General features: G+C 36.5%; 1 long non-coding RNA gene across 2 annotated transcripts in view; it reads right to left on the reverse strand.

Moving 5' to 3' along the window:
- Positions 1 to 22,068, reverse strand: part of LOC133265215 (uncharacterized) — a 137,829-nt gene that overhangs the window by 70,507 nt on the left and 45,254 nt on the right. For both annotated transcript variants that reach the window (XR_009741895.1, XR_009741894.1), the window contains exons 3-4: positions 11,498 to 11,625; positions 1,163 to 1,264 (exon numbers count right to left, since the gene is read on the reverse strand). This is a non-coding gene — a long non-coding RNA (uncharacterized LOC133265215). The remainder of the gene's footprint in view (positions 1 to 1,162; positions 1,265 to 11,497; positions 11,626 to 22,068) is intronic.

Genomic DNA, 22,068 nt, shown 5'->3' on the forward strand with positions numbered 1-22,068 from the left:
ATAAATGTGATCAGCAGGTATCCAGATTAAAATGGACTTCCCGAAAACATTTTTTTTTTCCTCTGACATTTTGGCCTTAAGAAATAAAAACAGTTTAAAATTGAGATATTTCCAATATTGAAATATTAAATATTGAAATATTAAAAAAAAGAATGGGTTTAGAAGTAACTAAATGTATTTAAATGCTTTGTAACATTGTTTTTGAGACCTTACCCTACCCAGTCTATGTGGAAAACAATATACTTGTTGCATATGCAATTTTTATGGCTTTGAAAAAAATGCAGACATGGTAAAGTTAGACTTTTGTCTTTCCTTCCCACATAATAATATTCAATCAGCAATACTATAAATTCAAAGAATTAAACTTAGGAGTATACCTCAAGCACTCTGAGAACTCACAGATAGCTACCATAGTAGCAGCTGTAACAGGGCATGACAACATCTCAAGATTTTGCTTATTAAAATGAGATTTAAGGGACACACAAAAAATGTATGTTATGTATTCAAAAACTACCTGGCATTTCAGTGTAGCACAGTTATTTTGCCTTAACAGTTCATTTTTTCCAGCACAAAATAAGCCATGTTGAGCACAAGCTCTCCCACTGGTAAATCTTTCTTTATGTAACAAATAAAATTAAATCTATTGAGTTGCTTTCTGAAATAGACAGTTTCCATATGTGACCTATGATAAGTAGTATTGTTGAAACTAAATTATAGAAATTCTCATTAAGAAAGTATGTAACTGTATCAGGGAAGACAGCCTACTGATTTAGTGGGCCCAGTATTGGCCAAACTGCTCACTTTGAACAGCTCCAACAACTTACAGACTAGCTTTTTCTCCAAAACACTGCATGTGACATTGGAAAACGTCCATTTTTTAAAAGGAAATCAGTACGAGTACAGTAAATGATGTGTAAAATTGAGTAGAAAGATCATCACTTTTCCTCCATATTTATTGTTGCCAACTCTTCTCAGAATGGCAAGGGTTGACAGAGTATTCAGTAGAAGTTTCCATCCATCTGTAGCTTGTTTTCATTAAACAGTATAATTTTATGTCAAAGGAATTTATGTTCTGTTCTGACATGCATTATACTATATCTCTTAGATATAATAAAATGGTTTCTGATCACCAAAGTTTGAGAGATTCATTCATTCCACTTACCTTATTCAGAGTATGCCCTTTGATTCCTTCATGATGATTTCTGAAGCTCTTCTTTTGAGGAACAGTGATTCTGCTAGTAGGTTAACCATGAATCTTGAACTCCTGGTGATTAAATACAAAAGTTTATATTAATAGTGAAAATTAAAGATTTGATTACTTCTCATTATAACAGTCCTGAAAGTTTTATTTGATTATAATATCTCAAGTGAAAATACATATAAATTAATCATGATTTTGCTGCACTGTCACTTCATAGACACATATAAAGACATAAATGTACATAAATGTAAATACATAAATGCACATAAATTACATAAATGTAAAGACACCTCCCATGGACAAAACCAACAACCAGCCTCAGAGATCAAGGTGAGATAATAAAGCAATGGCCATAACATATGAGGATACTGGTTCATAGGGAATTGTAAAGGGTAGGCCATGGCTATAGAGTAATTACTAAGGTGTCTGAATCTGTTGCTTCTCCTTTTCAGGCTTCTTCATTTTAATTGCCAAATTACATCAATTTTATAGTATAGATCATATTTTCTTGGCATTTAATGACTCCTACTCTCCCCTGGATTCTCTCCAATTGTTAGACGCCTTTCTTGAAAGATAGGTAAGGCTGTATAATCTGGTTCAGAAATGCTAAACCTCGCAGGCCTGTTATAGGTCCAGTCACAAAATATGACTTTCTGCAGTACAGAGAAATTTGAGACTCATGTTTTGCGAAACAAAATAATCTCTCTATCTGTGAGATACTATTTGGCCAACTGTTCCCCAACTATCTGTCTTTCATGACTGATTCTGTTGAAGTGCGGTGCTGTGCACTTCACACTTTTGGCATATAGGAACAGCTGAGCTGGGTCCAACCTAAGTCCATGTCAAGGGTGTCTAGGCTGGTGTGCCCTCTCCAATGCTGGCAAAACAGATTTCTGGGAGAAATAGCACATATGTATGAGATACTATATTTCATATTGGTTTATTCTGTTGTACACATCATTAATTATGAAACACAATGAACAGCAGGGGCATGAGCCAGATGCTGTTATTCTACATCTTATTTTGACGGTGAAAAACAGACTAGGTAACAGTGCCAGTCAGTTTTGCACCTGTATTATCTTCTGCTAGACCATACTTTATAAAGCTTTATTTAACGACTTATCTACTGACGCAGTTTATATGACAAAGTATAAAATACTTTCAAGGCCATGCTATCACTAGAACAATGTAAATTTTAAAAACTTGAATATCAAAAATTGCATTCCAATTTGAATAATATATTTTAAAAGTAATAGAACTAACTCATCTCATAAACCCCTTCTGAACTTCCTTTTGGGTATCTGGGGAAGGATGCAAGTGCCTAGTTCTTCTGGTAGCAAGATATCTATCATTGAGATGACACAGGCTTCTGTCATACACATTTTGTTGTAAGTACAGTTCTGGAAATTAATAGATTATTAAAGTAGCACGTTGCCTATGTACAAGAATGTAAACTATTTTGTGTTACCTTTTCAAGGCAGTTAAGTGTCTAACGTACACTCAGTACCTGTGGTTCATTTACACGTGCTTAATACTCTCTGTACTTTCAGACATGCTTAATAAAACCAAGGTCTCATCAGGTGAAATATATACTTATCCTGGGTAATTTGTTTTGGTTCTCCTTTACATTTAAAAGGATAGGCTACTTCTGTCACAGATAGCTTATTACAGTACCTTCAGTAACAAAAGTTTAATTCCAAGTGGTTAAACAGCATAAATTGGTAGACCAGGATATTCTTAGCATTTATAAGTTTCATATTTCTCTTTCATAAAAAAATTTAAGGTTTCATTAAGCAAAGAAAACCAAACCAACCAAACAAAAAAAACCCACACAAACCAAACCCCACAAAAACCCCCAATCAAGTTATGAATTGGTTTCTCTTTTCCCAAGACACAGGATGAGATAATTATCAAGTTACTTTTATTAGTTCTTAAAAGAAAAAAAGATTTTTAACCAAAACAAAATGAGATTCAGTTTTAGTGACCACTCAAACCATCTACATTTGTACTTCCATGCTTATGACAGCCTCATTAGCATGGTATGCAAGAGGCCTTTCTCGGTATCTGATATTTTTAAAACACGTAGAGGAAAGAAAGGATATGTCTCAAAATAAAAATTCCAACATTTGCAATCTCTTCTTTGTATGCTACTGAGAGGGATTCGGTATAACAGTTCTATCAATGTATTTCTGAAAACTTGTCAGTAAGAAGATTAAAAAAAAAAAAAAAAACAAACAAACCAAACCCACCTTCCTAGAATCTGGATATGTTAAGCAAACCTTGCAATGGATATGGGAATCAAAGACCTCCTAGAAGATGGAAGGACATGACTCCTTCCCGAGTCTGATCTGGAGGAAAGAGGGAGGAAGCTTTTGTAGTTGGGAAGTAAGAGAGACTGGTGCATTCCAGGTCAGGCAGCTTAAGAGGGCTCATTACTTTTGCTCCATAAACCATTCTCTGATTTTCTGTCAAAGCAGCAGCTACTTTGAACACTAGAAATCTCAGAGGAGATTTAAGTTTAACCTGCAGTAAGATGAGTGCAAATAAACTCCGAGATGTGAAAGCAGCCGCAAAGAGTCTTTAAGTCTAGCCCGTTAATGCATTTTATCTTCTCTAAAGTTGTTTCATTACTGTAGACCCTTGTTTTACATAAATCTATACTTTCAATCTTAAAACTTGTCACGTGATAGAGGTGAGCATGAATTATTCTAGCAGTGCAACAAGGCACTCACTTCTTACAGAGAAGGGTACCCTTAAAAGCTGGCTAAAGGACTGCCTAAAAGGTTTCTAGGCTTTAGATTTTAAAACCTTACATACTGCTTAAAACAACACATGCTTTCAGAAGACTTGCAAAGGTCATTTGGGAAACATGTATCAAAGGGCTCCAAAGAGGAAAAAGCATTTTCAGCAAACACCCTGCCACCTTTTGGCATGTTGCAATGGAGCTGGGGAGCACACCTGAACTCTGAGGCTCCCAAAAGAAGGATGACACGTGACAACAAGTGAACAAATACTGGTTCTGCTCTGCTAAGCAATCTGTTCCTACATGCTGTGAGCCTCTCTGAGGATTCCGTGCTTTTCTTCTGTCTAAGAGTTTCCCCAAGGAGCAAAAATGCAGCACGAAAGACAAAACAAAGTCTACATGGAATGTTTCTTTATAGTAGTAGTAGTGCAGTTTTGATGATATTCTTCATGTACTCAGAAATTCATTAGCAAGATTTCAAGGCTGTTTGCCTAACTTGCTTGGTAAATCACTTCAAGTCAGTAAGAGCCAATAGAAAAAAAAAAAAGCACCAGCTGTGGACACCAAAAAGTTAGTATTTGCTACTTTTATCTTCAAAAATCATTCTGAATTTTAATCACACTCAGTACAAGATACCAGTCCACATGGTAAAACCATCTTCTGACCTGTAACATTTTCAGTTCACAGCCTAAACTATGATCTGAAAAGGGAAAAGGAAAGGAGGTTTTTTGCAAGCAGTAAAACTCACTGCCTGCGTTAATGCCCAGCCCTGTGAGAAGTGGCAGGCCAGTGAATTTCTGTTTCATTGACTTTCCCACGGACAAGCAAAATCAGCTGATGCTTCTGCACAGGATGTAAATGATTGCTTCTTTTAGGTCCATATCATTAAATTGCAGGATGCCCTTACTGTCCTCCGTAAGGGCTAAAGCTCAATTACTGAAGTTTGAGGAGAGCCATGTATATTTACACAAGGCTTCATTGGGATTAAGGTAAAGGTAGGTATTACGGAAACAAAGCCAGCATAGCTGGCCACTGGCCAGTCTTATAGGAAGGCTATGTCTGAAGAATATTTATCAGCTTTTAAACCTCTCATACCTTTCACTGCTTGGAACTGCAAATGTCAATCAACTTTGTTGCCATTACAAATGATCCAACTAATCATTTGATGAAAGACTTAATTCTTCAAACTTGATCCTTTTAAACAGAAGGGCTTTGCAGACTGATCCTACTTAATCAACTGCATACTTAAAACTTAAAATGTGTGAATACTACTAATGTAAGTCAAAAATTACTAGTGAACAATTATCTTCTTATTGACTGTCACTTATATGCAAATCACCCACACATCCTGACCAACTTTGCAATGTGGTTTCACATTAAGGGTCATTAACTCAATTTCCATGTACTCTGTGATATCTCTATTTTTATTGTAGCCATAATGAATGCTTTAAATTATAGTAGTGAAGCAAGAGGGTTTTTTTCAGTATATCTTGATGACTTTTTTAGAAGAAATCCTTTCACTCAACCTAGAGATTAAAAACCCCACAACCTTCTTTATTATGTATTTCATTTTATTTAGAAAGAAATTTAAAAAAACCCACAGCATTCAAGCTATGAATCAGTGAACAGTTCTTTTGGGATTTTTTTCATTTCACAAAGAATCGGTGTATGCAGGGCTGGAAGCTTTGTGCCAGTAAAAATGCCGTATCGTAATCTACACCAGCAGATCAATGAACTGTTGGACAGAACCACTCAAAATCACCTCCTCTCCCATTACCATGCTTTCTGGTCTCCCAAGCACAAATTACCCATCAACCTCCTTGACCTAGTTCCAGAAACACTGCCATAAAGAACACCTGTCAGAGTGATGCATGTACAAGCCCAGTGCAATGACAAATAAGAAGCAATAGCAGTTATCACACGAAATAACAATTTAGCCACAAATCTGGCACAGTATCCGGCTGGTTTGATTTCCCACTGCAAAATGTCAAAATTGCTACTGGATAGGACATTATCATGCCAAATCTTCATGATCCACCACAGGAAAAATTGCTAGGGATGCCTGTGACTGCAGGAATACCCTCCAGTCCTTTCAACACCTGACACCAGATTACATTCTCCAAGTAAAGCATGGAGGAAGTACTCCCTCCTCGCTTATCAGATCAACTTCTAGAGTCCAATTCACAGCCTGATATCCTAAGGGTACTCATCACTGTGGTCCTTACTATTTACTGTCTGTTAAAAGATAGCGCTTAATTAAAAGCATATATGCTTCCAAACTGTAATTAGTCATATGTGAAATCTCCAGAGAGGGAATGTTTGGTTTAGATTTTATGCTTATCTACTGGTAGTAGGCTAGAGGGACAAACTACAAGATTTTCCTATCTGACATTTAGTTTTGGCATTAGTAAAGCTATGCAAGGAAGAAGATAGTCAGGAAATTAATTGGCTGTGTCCATTACCATGGAGCCCTGAAGTTATCACTATAGAAACTATTATGGGGAATCCACCACAGCGATAACAGGCCTGTGTACTGCCATCACTTTATAAATTTCCAAGGCACAGGCCAGTGGATGAAGCTGAGAGAGGCGAATGAGCTACTCATGCACAGTAGTGAATGAACTTTCACTTACTCATTTGTGGGTTTAGCAACGTGGAAATTAAAGTCCATAATAAAGGCTTCCATTTCTTTTAATGAATTACTGACTTAAATTCAAGGGGATTGTCTGAATTCATAGCAGTTCTGTCTACGGTGACAATTTAATCCACTCTTGAACTCAGACAAGCACTGTAATATGGCTTACATCCTCCTGTGCAAAAGGAGGCATAGTGCTCAAACCCTGAGTCTTCAGGAATATCAGAGCCTAGATGACAAATGTCCCAGGCTGCAAACAGAGAGAAGTAACACCCAGGACTGCTGCCTGGGGAAGAAGTATCCCCTGATCATGCTGAACCCATGAAAAAGTACAGCAGAAAGGCTGTATTTACAGAGAAATTACTGCCACAATTCCTACCTTATTCTGGCCAACATTTTAAAGTGAAAAACTGCTTTGCTGGTAGAGATTTTCCAGAAGGCTGATTATTGGTTTCATTCTGCTTCTCCTTCTGGAATGGAAGGTCTGTCTTGGGAAGGGGGAGGAAAAGGACAGGCAGAAACAGCCAGAGCTGGGAAGTCCCTCTACGTTACCAGTCCAAAGGATGAACTGACATCACCTCGCAGGGACTTATATTTGCTTGGAGGGTTGGAATGTGCTTATATAAGCTTTAGAGCTCATGAGAAATACATCCATACATCAGCAGAATTACCTAATTCCCTTCCTAGTCATACAGAACTCAGTACTGCATCATTCAGTTTCTCATGTGCAGTGAGTGAAAATGGTTGCCAAACCCACAAATTCATAGTTACCGATTGTAAATTCTGCAGAAATTTGTCTAAAGGCTTGGCATTTTAATTTATACATATTGGCATGTCTCTATTTCAGTTTATTGAAAACACAGAAGGGTAAAATAGGTTGTTAACACTAGAACACCATTCTTTAGATGTGGCACATGCAGGATGTGAATGCTAAGGAATAATATTTCTATGAATTATCAACTGAGCAAGTGCCACAGTGAACCTGCAATACACACTAAAACTTTTAATGCTTCCATCAGAGTTTCTAGGTGATGATTACCAGCTTCCAAAGTGCACCTGAAAATATGAGTGGCTGAAGTTTCCAAAAGCATCTGCCTGAACAACTTTTACCATGCTATCCAATTTCCACTTTTATGCCAATGGAATGAGATTTAAAAAATCTATACCTAAATCTACTGTCAGGTCAGAATCAGAGATGTATATGAAGGCCTTATGGACACTGCAGCATTTCTTAAACAGATTTTTTATGCTTTAGTCGTGAAAACGCAGAATGAGCCGAACACTTCCACCTGGTGTCCAGCAGATGGTGGTATAAGCCAAACTACTAGAATATCTGGTAAAAAGATGGCAACAGTGATTAAATGACAGCTTTTCTTTTTAATAAGACTTTAGATTTTTTTACCTGGTACTGGGATTCTTTCTACTTTGTTCTGCTGATTCCAACTGCTGTCTTCGTTTACTTTGTTTATTTTTCTTTTTTAAGTTGAAGAGAAAGGTGAATTTTACTGTCTTCATTCAAAACTAGATTTTCATATCCTTCGATAGCATATTCTGTGTCGCAATTTTACTGAATCAAAGGCCTTTGTTTTTTTTAACCACTCTTGATCCTTCCTCTTGTTACTTCCGAAAATGAATGCAGAAATAATAACAGAAAAGGAGCAATGCCACTGTTAGCTTGATTCACCCAGTTATGCATTAGCAGGACACTCAGACTATAGCAGCATTGCCATTGCCTTAGCCTACGCCAAAAAACCCAATACAGGAGGACTTTTCTATGGGTATTTGCTCCATAGTGTTATATGCTGCAGTTCATAAATCACTCCTGATCCAACACTAGGAAATGGTGAAAGAAACAAAAGTAATTTATAGTTCTTCATTTCAGACTATTAGCAATTGTGAAGCAACTGATAGATTGGGTGAGACTGGAGCAACAGCAATGCTCAGTCAACACCCAGCCCAGCCAGCTCCTTATTAGGTAAAGGGCACAAATAATCCCTTAAGTTTTTCCCAGTATTAAAGTAAATTGGCTCTTGAATTAAATAACTGCTGCCTAGGTGGATCAAGGTGAGATGTAAGTAGAGATAAAATGAGCTTTCAGAACCTACCAACATTACTCAGAGTATCTATCAGAAAGCAACAGAATGGTCTAATAACTAGAGGGCACCTTTGCACTCTCCTATTACTTGGTGGCAGAATAGGAAGAGTAACAAAACCCATCCATTTTCTCAAAATGAAGATTGTACTAAAGCTTAACCATACAGTGTATTGCAGCAAAAAGGTAATATGAACAAGCACTAAAAACCTTGGCCCTTTCATCAGGGCAAGACACTGTGCAACTACAGAAGTGCCCACTCCAACAATATTTAGTTCAAGATTTCTTAACACCAAAGATCTATAAAGTTTCAATCAGCTCCACTTCCTCTTTCCACGGAATTACCTACAAAACTTAGTTACAACAATGGAAGTTTCAGAATCAGACTTACAGTACACATTCACTTCCATGAGAAAGGCAATGACTGCAGAATGATTCAAATTCTGATTCAAAGTTTTTACTTGATTATGTCTATATATGGCACATGTACACAAATAAGAATCCCTAAAGGTGAGGCTGTTCCACATAATACACTCACAGGAGCATTTATAATAATTTTCAGGATGTAAAATTTGAACACAAACCATCACTGGGATTGTTCTTAGATGGTTCATGCTAGGAAGTTGATGTACACACGTTTCAAGGTTGCCCTTGGGATGCAGTCCCATTTTCACTGTCTCTAAACAGATACTTGCACAATTAGAAAATATGAGTTTGAATGTTGTGGTCTTCATTAAGAAGTTCAGTTTCACAGTCTCTGTCATCTGGATAGAATAGGCAGCAAACCATATAAAAGGTATAGGGAAGTTATCGGGAAATGAGCTAGACAAAGTATCAAAATCCACAGATTGGTCTCAATGGTACTATCCAGAACACCAATCTTACTGAAATAACACCAAACCACAGATACCACCAAGGTAATCCAACAGACAACTGACAGCTAACCAGAAGTATGACTATCAGTTTTTATCTGGAAAACTAACAATGGGAACATTTTTCCCAAATTGTCTCTATCTTCAGGGTTGAGCTCTAGGCATTACTACTATACAAACACACAATAAAAACATGACAGGAAAGGTATCTCCATTTGGAAGAGACCAAATATTTAGTTAGTTAGTTTTTCCAAACACCCTCTTCTACCAGCATATACATGCAAATGAATTCAGGTCTGCATTTCTGTTCCCATTAACAGCCTTGAAAGAAATAATTATGATGTTAATGCTCATAAAGAAGAATTATGGTGGAATTTTTTCCACAGCTTTAAGGGAAATCTGTATGATGAATTTTAACAACTATCATACAAATAAAAAAAAAAAAAACAACCAAACAAACAAAAACAACAAAAACCCTACAACCCCCCCACCACAACTAAATCCCAACTAACCATGCAATGAGAGACACGGTAAAAAATGTAGTGAGGGAGAAAGAAAGATCATCACCAAAGAAAACATTGAACCCATTAAAAATGCTCAGCTAACAATGAATAAAGAGTGGAATAACAAAGTGGAAAGGTTTTAAAGTATTTTCAAGGTGGGAAATATTTACAGCCCCTAGTTTATATGTTCAATTATATAAGACAAAATAGGTATGTTAGACTTTCTACAGCGTGGAATTCTTCCTCTGAAGTCCATGACTGAAAATGATCCATTGAGTATTTAAAGTTAATAAAACCCTACAACTTTCTGATGAAATACTTCAGTGTTGACAGGGAACTAGACAAGGTTATTATCAGTAATCACCTTCTTCCGTCCCTGAAGATTGACTCCATACTTTTTTGACTCTAACAAAAATCACAGATATTCACTCTGTATAACTATTAGGAATGAGATATCCTCAAAGCAAGTTACTGAATAATAAAATAATTAAATGATTTAACCTATTTTAAATTATTTTAAAAATAAAGCTGGAATAGGTTAGTCTAAGCTATTCTTAACAATAAGTTCAACGTTGCAAGTTTTGTGCCCAAATTAGGTTTGCAAAGAGAGATTTTCCTTCCAGGCGCTTCCTCAGCATTTATTTGGATATTCAGACTGTTAATGCATTTCAACATTAACACATTTCTATACAGTTTCGACAATAGCAACATTTTGTTACTTAATAAAAAGAAATACTGCAAGCGCCATAGGACAGAAGCCATCTTGCTAAGAACCAGAAAGAAACCTGTCTTTATCTGGCTTCATGCATCTTCCATGTCAGAAGTGAAAAGGTACCATCCCACTATCATGTGCCACAGGGACAGCCATTCGGGTGGGAATGTTGGCAGGAGAAAGGTGGGGAGGTAGCAGGGTGCTGCAAAGAGCAGCATTTGACATGTAGAGCTGCACGAACTACAGCCCACCTTGGGTGGTGGTGGACACACAGAAGCCCAAAAACACAATTGAAAGCTAGTGAAGCAGCAAGAACAACCCCAAATCTGCCTTTGTTTCTCTGATAAAGCTATGCTAGAGAGGCTAACAAACTGGCACATTACTACTGAACACATGTATTTATTCAAAATGCAAGTCCTTGTAACAAATAAAGTAATGGAATAATTTATCGAGTAGCAACAGCTGCTGCACAACAGAATACTAAAAAAGTATTTTTACTTGAGATCATAGAATCACGGAATAGTTAGGAAGCGTGTGTCTGTGATAAATGTATGCGCGCGCACACACACACACGTCTATACTTCATTTTGCTGCTTTGCCACTGGAAAAAATAGCTGGGTTTTGCTCTGTTGGGGATTTTCTTTTGGGTTCCCCCCTCCCCCCCTTTCTTTTTCATCTAGGGTAGCTCTGCATCACAGAAACATGTCTCCCAAAATGAGACAGTGGGAATATCTGTTACCTTTAAAACCTTCCCAGGAAGTCCCAAACCACTGAAGTTATCAAAAAGATTTCAAATATGTAATGCTATTTGTCAGTCTCTTCTTCAGTTTTAAAGCTCTCTAGTACTCAGTTTAACTTCTTCTTGACCTGAAATCAAAAGTTTGTACCTAGCTGTATTTTGAGCAAGTAAGCCACATTATTTTACTGTTAAAACAACCGGATTCCTATCTTCAGTAAATGACCAATCTAATATTTCTCTCAGTTGAAAAAAATATAATCTTTGTCTTTTCTAACACTGCAGCTGTTAAACTCTGCCATTCCCATTTTATTTTACAGGGAGTGTCTTTCCCTCCACCCCCACTGGAGGATGCTCTTTGCCCAGGTCAAGCTGCATGCTCTGCTGCATCTCTATGAGTGCCAATAGAGTGCATCATCTGTCAACTTTACTTAAATGCTGCTGGTTTATTAGCCCTTCATGTTTTTATGCAAGGGCTACAGTGAAGTAAAAGGTGGCTACTGTTCTTTGTAATATTCCAGCAATCCGCCTGAGTAACTGCTGCAATTTTCTTTCTCTCTTCTTTTCTTTTGTTAGTTATACAATAATCACAGCAACCACTTTTCACCATTAATTCAAGTGGTACAATACAGTTTCTGGACAGAGAATGCACAATTCATTTTAAATGGCAATATTTCCATTTGACTACTTTAGAGTGAAAAAAACACTTCTGATCTTTAGAAGCTACCTACTGGAAAGGATTACAAAAATTGCTAACATAGAGGAATACAGAAAACAGCGGTGACAACCATTTGAAATGAGGTAGAATGAAGATAGTGCCCCTCAGACATGCAGTGAACTGTTTTTAATACACAACAGAATTTTATACTGCATATATATAATATGTAAAATAATACAGTGAATATATAGTGTTGTGTTAAATGCAACATTTAAATTTGAAACCACTGAAAAAGAACTCCTCCAAAAGGCAAGTAGGAGAACTGGGTATTCTAAATGGATTAGATAGTTAGTCATACCTTTTCTTAACCAGAATAAAATTGATTATTAAAATGTTGAGTTTTCACTTGTGTTTACCTTTCAATCTTGAATATGCTTTTTGTTCATTAATTTTATTTTTTTGGGGGGGGGGGGGGGCATTTTACTGAATCCTCAACACCAAAGACTGCAAAGAAAGCAAGAATTATCTTCAAGATAAAGATAATTCTTAAGAAGACCCAGGAGGATCACCTCAGAAAGGAGGAGGCACCAGCCTCCTGTGTGGATTTTTGACTCATCAGAACAGACCATGAGGGTAGAAAGACGACTAATCCTTGGAACTGAGCAGATAACTCTTGGGACAGAAGTGGGATCATTGCCATGTGAGAATCAAGCCACTACATTTTAGGTAAAATAATTCATTGTGCAATCTGGTTAGGCTAAATGCCTCCATGATGCAAGTCAGAGATGGCCTTTGACTACATCTGCAGCCTGGATCATTACCAAAACTCCATCTGTTTCTGCTTGTACTACAATAGTCTTGATCAGAATGAAAATGTAATTCAGGATGGTATAAAAGGTTCAAAATAATTAAAACCTGCTTACTGGATAGTTTATGCTTGTTTGTTTTGTTTTTGAAAGAAGATACATAGTTTCTGAGACAAAGTAGCATGCTTTTAACAAGCTTAAACATAATCAGCAGGAGTTTAGGTACTGGCCTTGGACTTTGGAACCATTGCCCAGAGTACCAGCTGTAGGGAACTAATCAGAACTAGCAGACATAATAAAAATGCAAGTCCAGAGTCAGTGCCATGATGCACTTGGTCACATGGGATTCCATGATAAAACACGAGCAGGAAAATGAGATCAAAACACAGCATTTAGGCCAAGCAGCAAGTGAGTCATCCCTATTTGGTACAAGCCAATCTGCTTCACTGATCCTTGTGTTTACTGTGCCAGCAAGTTAGAACATGTCTGCAGTAATGCAACCTGCAGCTGCAGGGTGGAAACAGGCATCTCATGCAATGCTGTCAAATTTTACAATCTCACTAGCCAGCCTTTTACCTGTAGGAATGTCATACATTCCATTGGTGCCAGTATATTTCATGACATCATCACAACATGTTAGAGACCTATGAAAATTAAGGTAGATATAGGCTGGGTATGAATTGTTATCAGTGGCTGTCTAACTCCAAATCTCATCTAGCTCCTATGTTGCAGACAATCTATGGATACAGAAAAGAAATAGAGCAATGATTACACTACATTGATTCAGCAGCCACTGTACTTGAGCCCAGCAGAAGACTGGAAGGGGCCAGGGGATAAAGCTGTTTTGGATTTCCAGTATTTTTCCATTTTTATAATGAAGTATATTATTCTAAATTCAGCCTTGTTGTTATTTTCTCTCATGTGACCTAATTATGTATAAATAGAGAAGGAATTTAAATGCTGATGAATATTGACTTATTTACCCTTTAGTTTGACCAGGAAGGTATGTGAAAACTAAATTAAAATACTTCATTTCAAAGTAACATGCTTTAGTACTAATTTCTTGTATCCAAAAAATACAGAAGGTATCATGGAGGTCTACATGAGCTGGACATAAAGTTGCAGTTTTCACAGAGAATATATGTAAGTTTCTATATGTCACATGAAAAGCTCCAGAATGAATGATCTGAAGTTTTATATTATTCACACAACATTAAACATGGAAAACTCTACAACCTAATCAAGAAAATACACAAAAACAGTTTTTTAATTCTTAGAAATAAATAAAATTAAGAGAAACTAATCACTATTTCTGATCTGCATTATAATTTCCTTTTCTTACTTAAACCTCTTTCCACAGCTAAGCAGTCCTAAGTATTTCTGGTATTTAGTTATTTTTCATTAGCATACTTGAAGAGCTGAGATTTGTTTTAACATTAGCACAATTTTACAGTTCTATCTTGAAGTACTTCTCATGCTACCAAAGTAGACAGATTTAAGATGGAAGCTCTTTTAGCTGCTGTCAGTCATTGGCACCAGTTAATTCATTTTTATAGTACCTTTCTCATTAGAAGCTTTTTCCAACTCCCATTCGAGTCACAGAATCTAGCTAATAGTGCTCATCAAAAGGTACTATGCTGTACACTGTATTACAGGTATTTTACAAAATAACTCTAACCATATGTAAATCTAAGTTCTAGTTGATTATAAGCCCTTCACAAAGATGAATTGTTGTAAACCAATCTTCTGCAAATGAAAATGATTGCAAAGCCAATTTTATGCATACTACATATTCTACCACTAACTCTTATTGTCTAAAAGAAAAGAACTCCTTCTTTCCCATTAAAATTATTCAATTATTGAAAACATACGGCATTCTTTCCCAGTTAATTTACGCAGAGCAACTAATGAAAGTACTGCAGTGTAACTGGGCTTCAGTTGGAACTAATATCAGAACAGTAATGTCGTCGCAGCATGGGTCTAATTAATCAGTTTTTAAACTAATTCTGAGGGCTTTTTAGTAAATGCCTGATTTAATAGTTTTAACATGCTTTGGTCAATATATGACTCGGATAAAAAGAGCAATTGTTTTCGAACATTATAACAAAGGCTCCCTCCAGAAATGTATCCATCCAATCATTTTGAGATGCTTTTCAAAAGCAGCTCACTGTTTTTCTAAAGGACTTAACTACAGGTCAGCTGCAGCAAAGCCTGCAACAGGATTTAAACAGAGGGTGGCCAAATCTTGAGGTCTACATGGTACTCTCAGGCATAAATGATTCCTGAGGTTTCTCTCAGCCCTATGTTTCCATAGTTATACAACCCATATGTTTCCATTTTCATTTTCAGAGAAACACCTATCATAAACTGAATTTAATACAGCAGGTCCACAATAGTTAGATGCTAAATAAGGTCACTTGTTAATTACACTGAAAGCATGACTTGTTAGGACATGACTGTTTTAAAATATATTAAAATATAATTACATAAGGAAATGACATTTCACTTTATGAATCTGTTTTTATGGAAGTGAGACTGCTATGAAGTAATGGATGTTGCAGTTCTTTGGAAGCACCCTTATGGGGATTACTGCTTGCCCTTACTCTGTGAAGAACCTGATTGTGCTTTAGCTTTATGCAGTAACTTCATGTTTTCAGTTGAAATCCCCGGTGATATCCTAACTCACTCTCACTGGGAGATAACAACCATATTTAACAGAGGAAACTTTGTGTTTTCCTGGTCAGTATACATCTTGCTCTCATGTACAGATTTACACATGGTTCAAGTCGCAATCAGTGGAATGAAGCTTTATTTCAATGTAGTAACTTTTCTGATGTACACATTTACCATGCACACAAACTCCTTAGTTCACTACATCTTTTTTCTGGTAACAAAACTCTACGTTTTCTAAAAGTCTAGCAATAGCTACAAAATGTAATGTTTACAATAGCCTCTGAATGTATCATCCCTTTCCCTCAAGAAAATAAGCTGATACCTGATGTCTATTTAGATTTTTCCTTGAGATGGAGGGCTCTCTAATTTTTTAAATGTGTATTTTATTAGCAAGTGATAAACAGAGATCGGCTTATTCCAGACAATTTCTACTAGAATGCTGTGTAGCAGCAATCCTAGCTACCTTAAATACCAGGAAATTGTTATTACAGTTTTCATAATCTGGAACAGTCAGAGTCTTAAATGCCTCCGCACATTACTGTTCCTGTTCCATTCATCATGCCTCTGCACCAGTTGCTTCCTCCATGTTCTTGTAAATGAGTGCTTCCCCATTTTCTTCTATCATTTCCAATTACCTTTCAAGTATGTATAAAGGACAGGATTTTCCTGACATCTCTTTTAGCATTCTGAGGCCAAAACCTAGATAAAAATTCTTTAAAATAGCTTAAACCCTGTTTTGCACAATTGTATAATAACTGCTATAGTACTAGGACTGTTGGCATCATTACAACAGTAGATCTTTGGTATCTACCTACAGGGGGGCAGAACTAGGTACTCAGTAAGTAGACAACCTGATTGTTTGCATTTACCTCTAATCAATTCAGATCAACTCATCACGGTGAAAAAATGAGTTTAAACTTTATAGGCAGAACTTGAATATGAGATGCAGTTGGCATGTGAGCACCTTCCTGGGAGCCCACTTACCTCTTTACACTGAATGTGTCAGAGTTTGAGGTTAATTTCAGTAAAATTTATCAAATAACTGACTTAACCAAACACACAGTTAGTAAGAGCTATAACCATGAAATGCTTAAGATCAGTCTATTTCACAATCACTAGGCAATCCCAAAGATAATTTCTAATTTGCTTAGGTCTTACACTAGTTACCTTTAGCAAGTACTATGAAGAAATCATTCTACAACTTTCTGAGCTATTACGGTTTCTCTCTGAGTACACAGTGATTCTCTATACAGACAGTGAAAACTACAGACAATTTAAAATTGTTGAACTTTTGAAGTACCTCTGGCAACTGTATAACAACTAAAAAATAAAAAAGAATTCACAGATTAAAATCAAAACATAGAAAATCTCTAGGAATCCTGGACACGATTCTTTGGTTCTAGCAGTACATTTTCTTCCTACTCTTTCAGCAGTAAATCACACAACAGTAAATCACACAACCCTTTTCAAATGATTCCCTTGCCTATCCTTCTTTTCCTTTTCTTGGGAGCCAGTGATAAATCCCTGAAGCACAACACAGGGACTATGCTGCAGAATCCTTTTAACAACCCCTTCTGGGAGATTTAGCAAAGACAGACAGCTGCAGACTGTTACACTGAGGTTGGAAGAAGCAAAAACCTCAGCCTTGACTACAAATCTAAGACAAACTTCAAGGCTGTTGGAAACCCTAAATGAAGTGAAAGGGGAAAGTCAGGAATCCCAGATAGCAAATCACCAGATCAGATTAGTCCCTGATCATGCTTTCAGTACTGCCTGTGTAACCATAGCAAACCAATGCCTCTTGGAAAGCATAAGCTTAAGGAAAGAAATAATCTTTCTGAAGTAGACGTAAAAGCCCATTCTGAACCTCAGACTTGCTAGAGATAGGAGCAGCTATTTCTGATGGATATGAAAGTTTCTTGTACCTATAGGCATCTTTTGCGTGATGCCTTTGAAAAATGGCTATAAATAGGCAAAACCTTTTTTTCTGAGAACGTATTTTCCCTGATGTTTACTCAGTGAATCTTCCAATTATGAAACAATTTACTTCCTGACAAAAACATGCCTTTCCTCCACATTTTATAACATTTGCATTATACGCACAGGGCTTCTGCCTGAGAGTAAAATCCACATTAAATGTTCTTGTGACCTTTTAAAATTGCTATAGAAATACTGGCTTGTGTTTCTTTCTCTCTGTTTCCTATAATACACTACTCATTCCTAATACTTTTTACTGTCAGTTATGTGATGAAATTAGAAAAACAAAACCCTAATTGTGGAGTGAAAGTTGATGCAGCTATAGCACTCTGCAAATAACCACAGCTACTTGGAGTCTATTCATGCAGCAGAATACATTGTGCTGTGCTCTGTGCGTGTGGGAGCACACCACAATACTTGCTGATTATGGTATAATTGACATGAGCCTTCCCCACACTCCACAGTCTCCAGTTAACATTTGAATTTTATATCACATAAAATAGAACATGAGTGCATTATGCATATAGAAAAGCAACTCAAATAATAGTAGTTGTTACAACTGTGTATCCCTCAGCACATTAAAACTTTCCCCACCAAGAAATATGCTGCGATGGCTTTTGCAATGAAGACTGTTTCATCCTCCTTCCTCAACTGTCTTAATTATTGTAGAATCTGAAATTAACTGCAGGAAATGTACATGCTTACAATTTATTTCACAAAATATTTTTACTATCAAAAATAGCAAAGGCTGAACTTGAGTAGCATATTATGAAAAGATGAGTACATCACAGGATTTCTTTAAAATGACTTTTCACAAATTTAGATTTCTATGAACTGTAGATTTCTTAAATTTAATAGTTTAAATAAATAGCTGATATCCTTGGTAAATAATTTCATATTATTGACATCATAAGCTCTTCAGCACAGGATGTTTTGAGTGTATTGTGCTTAAAGAAAGGCCTTGTTCCATAGATATGATACAGAATAAGACTGTTAGCGAGTAAAATCTCTTAAAGTACTTCAAGTAATAAAGCATCAAAATTCTATTATAAATCATAAAAATATATCTCTTTATTCTATGTTCTTCTGAAAACAGGAGGAAATTGCAAGTCCTTGTGTGTTCCAATTTACAAATGAAACTTCATGCCGCAGAGCAGGCAGCTATCAGTGACAATGCAGATACAATGGGATGAGCGTATAAGCAGTAACACATAGTGAAGTGTCAGCTCAAATAAAAACACAGATCATTTTTTTCTCCCATTCGGTAAACAAAGAACACTTACAAAGGGCAGCATTAACACAGAGGTAGAAGAATGTCTACCCTTAATGGTGCTGTCAGAAGAAAGGGAGAAGGGACTGATTAAAATCTAAACGCCAGGAATCCAGACATTCCCAGGACATGCAATAATTTGTAAGAACTAGAAGAAAAGAATATTGAAGGAGAAAATAAGTCAGACCTGTCAGATAAAGTCAGTGAGTTCATGATTCATCAATGCTTCACTGTTAGCCCAAAGGTCAAATATGCAAGAAAAGATATTGAAACACTTTATATTCCAGCAAAATGCTAAACACACATTAAACTTAAAAGCCATAAATTAAAGCAAGATATCACAGACTCCTTATATTTTATTGCCTGACTGCTCTGCGACCAAAGGCAGCAGGCTTTCTCTTTTTTTTCCCCCTTTTTGCTAAATTGACTATGAAAACCAGCCTGTAGCTCTCAGAGGCATCTGGTGTCCAAATACAGATTCTCACTGCATTTTGACTTTTGCATGAGATGATCATCATTTGATGAGCCTTCCTGCTCCCCACCACCAAGAATATAAAATACCTTCATAATTTTCTCTTAGGATTTTGAAATGATTTCTGAATTATGACAGGTTAAGGGATTACTTCTCAAACTGCAATTTGCAGAAGAAATCACCTTGGTAAGAACCTAATAGTCAATACCAGTTTATGCCATCTCGTAATCGTACCATTAAAAAAAGTGAGATCCTCGCATTTGACGTGGTAACTTTATTGGAACATTGTAGTTTGTCATTCTGGTGCACACCAGATTACCCTGTTAGTGAGTGAAAGGGTTACAGTGAATTTCCAGCTGGTATGGTGAGAGCCTTATGACTACTACAGGCAGAAGATAGCATTTGTCCCTGTGGCAAATACATATGTACATAGATATTACCTTACAGATATTGTAACAAACTACGCAGACACAAACTACGCAGTCATCTGGTGCCTCTGGACATAGGAAATTCTAAGTTATAAAAGTAATTGGTCTAGCATATACTCATTTAGATGTAAGAATTTGTCACTAGAAAATGATAAATTAAGTCAATGTAATTACTCAAAGCAGTTTCTCTTTCGTAATCTTAGGTAGATGCACATTCTATATAGCTGAATAATGTGAAGTTATAGAACTATGGATTATATTATTGTGATTGGATAAAAGACAGAAAAAGAAAAGTAACCGGATGACAACACAACAAATCTTGCTTCTCAATGTTTATAAAGAAAAATAAATGATGACTTATATGAGGTAGTTCAGTTCTCTGCTACCTAACGGTACAGACATTAAGCATTTTAATGTTAAGGGTATCTAGCTATCTAAAAATCCTTTTAAATAACTCCAGAAGCAATTTAGGCCATTAGTGATTTCAGTGGCTGGGAAGTGTGGAAACCAGTGGTCAAAAATAATTTTGCATTTAAGTAAAAAACATTTTTTGTGGATGTTAGCACCTGACAACTAACTTGATGGGAATTCTTTTGGTTTTATTTCTTACCCTGAGATAATACTTCAGGTTGGAAAAGGTCCTGTAGTCACTTAAGGCAGGTATGATTTCAGTTAGACCCAAAGTTAGGCCATGTTTTTCAGGAGCACAACCAGCTGAGGTTTGAAAATCTCCAGGGAAGTAGATTAATCCAGGCAGGATGGGGAGGAGAAACGAAAGAATGTAAATGGGTTGAGATAAGAACAGTCTAATAACTGAAGTATAATACTATTACTACCTATAATAATGATGAGGAGAACAACAAGGGAAGAGAATATAAAACAAGGGGAAAGGGAAAAAAAAACCCACAACCGAGAAACACAAGTCATGCACAACACAACTGCTCACCACCCACTGACCAATACCCAGCCCGACCTGAGCACCGATTGGTCCCTTCCGTGTTAACTCCCTCCCGTTTATAAACTGGGCATGACATGCTCTGGTATGGAATACCCCTTTGGCTAGTTTGGGTGAGGTATCCTGTCTCTGCTCTCTCCTGGCTTCCTGTGCCCCTCCTCACTGGCAGAGCATGAGAGACTGAAAAGTCCTTGATCGCATCAGTGTGTTATCAGCAATGTCCGCAGACTACAGCCAAAACACAGTACTGCACCAGCTACTAGGAAGAAAATTAACTCTATCCCAGCTGAAATCAGGACAGCAAACTTCAAGTAATTTTGCTTGACAGCTAAATGAAGAGCATAGCTATATGCATTCCCACTGGTTATATGTGAATCCATGCAGGGATCAAACTACCATATTTACAGTCTTCACCCCACTACATAAAAGCTTAATCTTCTGCTGTGATCACAGATAATAATGCCATTCATTTTGGTTTCATCATAAAATCAGGTGGCATCCAGATAAGGCATGATCTCTGAACACAGAGAAACATTAGTTTAATTGGGACACAGGCTCATGTGTGTAGCCTCAAAATCATAATAATCACATGTTTAAAAAGATTTGAATAATATTGGGTTGCAGAATTTAGCTGTAGGCTATGATCTCAGAGATAATTACCCATAATGGAACGAATAGAAATTCTGTGTACTTCTGTTCTTTTGGTGCAATTTAAAATGCACTGCAAATGAATTAGTAAATCTAAGCACACATGGCAAAAATTGCATATATTATTCCTAATGTGGAATGTAAGTCCTTTCTTGTGGACAAAAGTAGTGGCCAGATTTAGGGTAACAAGACAAACAACTCCCCAACTACTACTGACAAATAACTAATCATACATTTGTTTCTATTTCAGAATTATGAACGACAGGAATGCTTCCATCATCTGTTGCAGTAAAAGTTCATAGAAAACCTCAGTTATTTCTATCATTTTCAACATATCTTCATATTAGAATGACTGAAGATCTGAATTCAGTTCTTATTTGCTCAAAAAGTTGTATGATAGGGTTGCTTCAAAAAGAATTTTTTTTTAATTGTAAAAACAGAAGTTGCTGAAGTTTTGTAAAGCTGGTAATTAACTCCCATATTTTGTACATGTTTATTTGCTGTCTAATATAGAATAGGCTCCATTCCTAGATGTTTCATTGAGAACAACCAACTCCCTTGACTACAACCACAGCTCAGCTCACACTGTTATGTGACTGGATACATATAAGCTGAAGTTTAAATTGACCTAAATCACATTTATTTTATTTATATATATATATAAATCTGTTAAAACCAATTTTGCTC

Source organism: Pezoporus flaviventris, unplaced genomic scaffold (genome assembly GCF_033815535.1).
Source record: "Pezoporus flaviventris isolate CSIRO_AGI_PZ_B2104156 unplaced genomic scaffold, CSIRO_AGI_Pfla_v1 ptg000005l, whole genome shotgun sequence".
Lineage (NCBI taxonomy): Eukaryota > Metazoa > Chordata > Aves > Psittaciformes > Psittacidae > Pezoporus > Pezoporus flaviventris.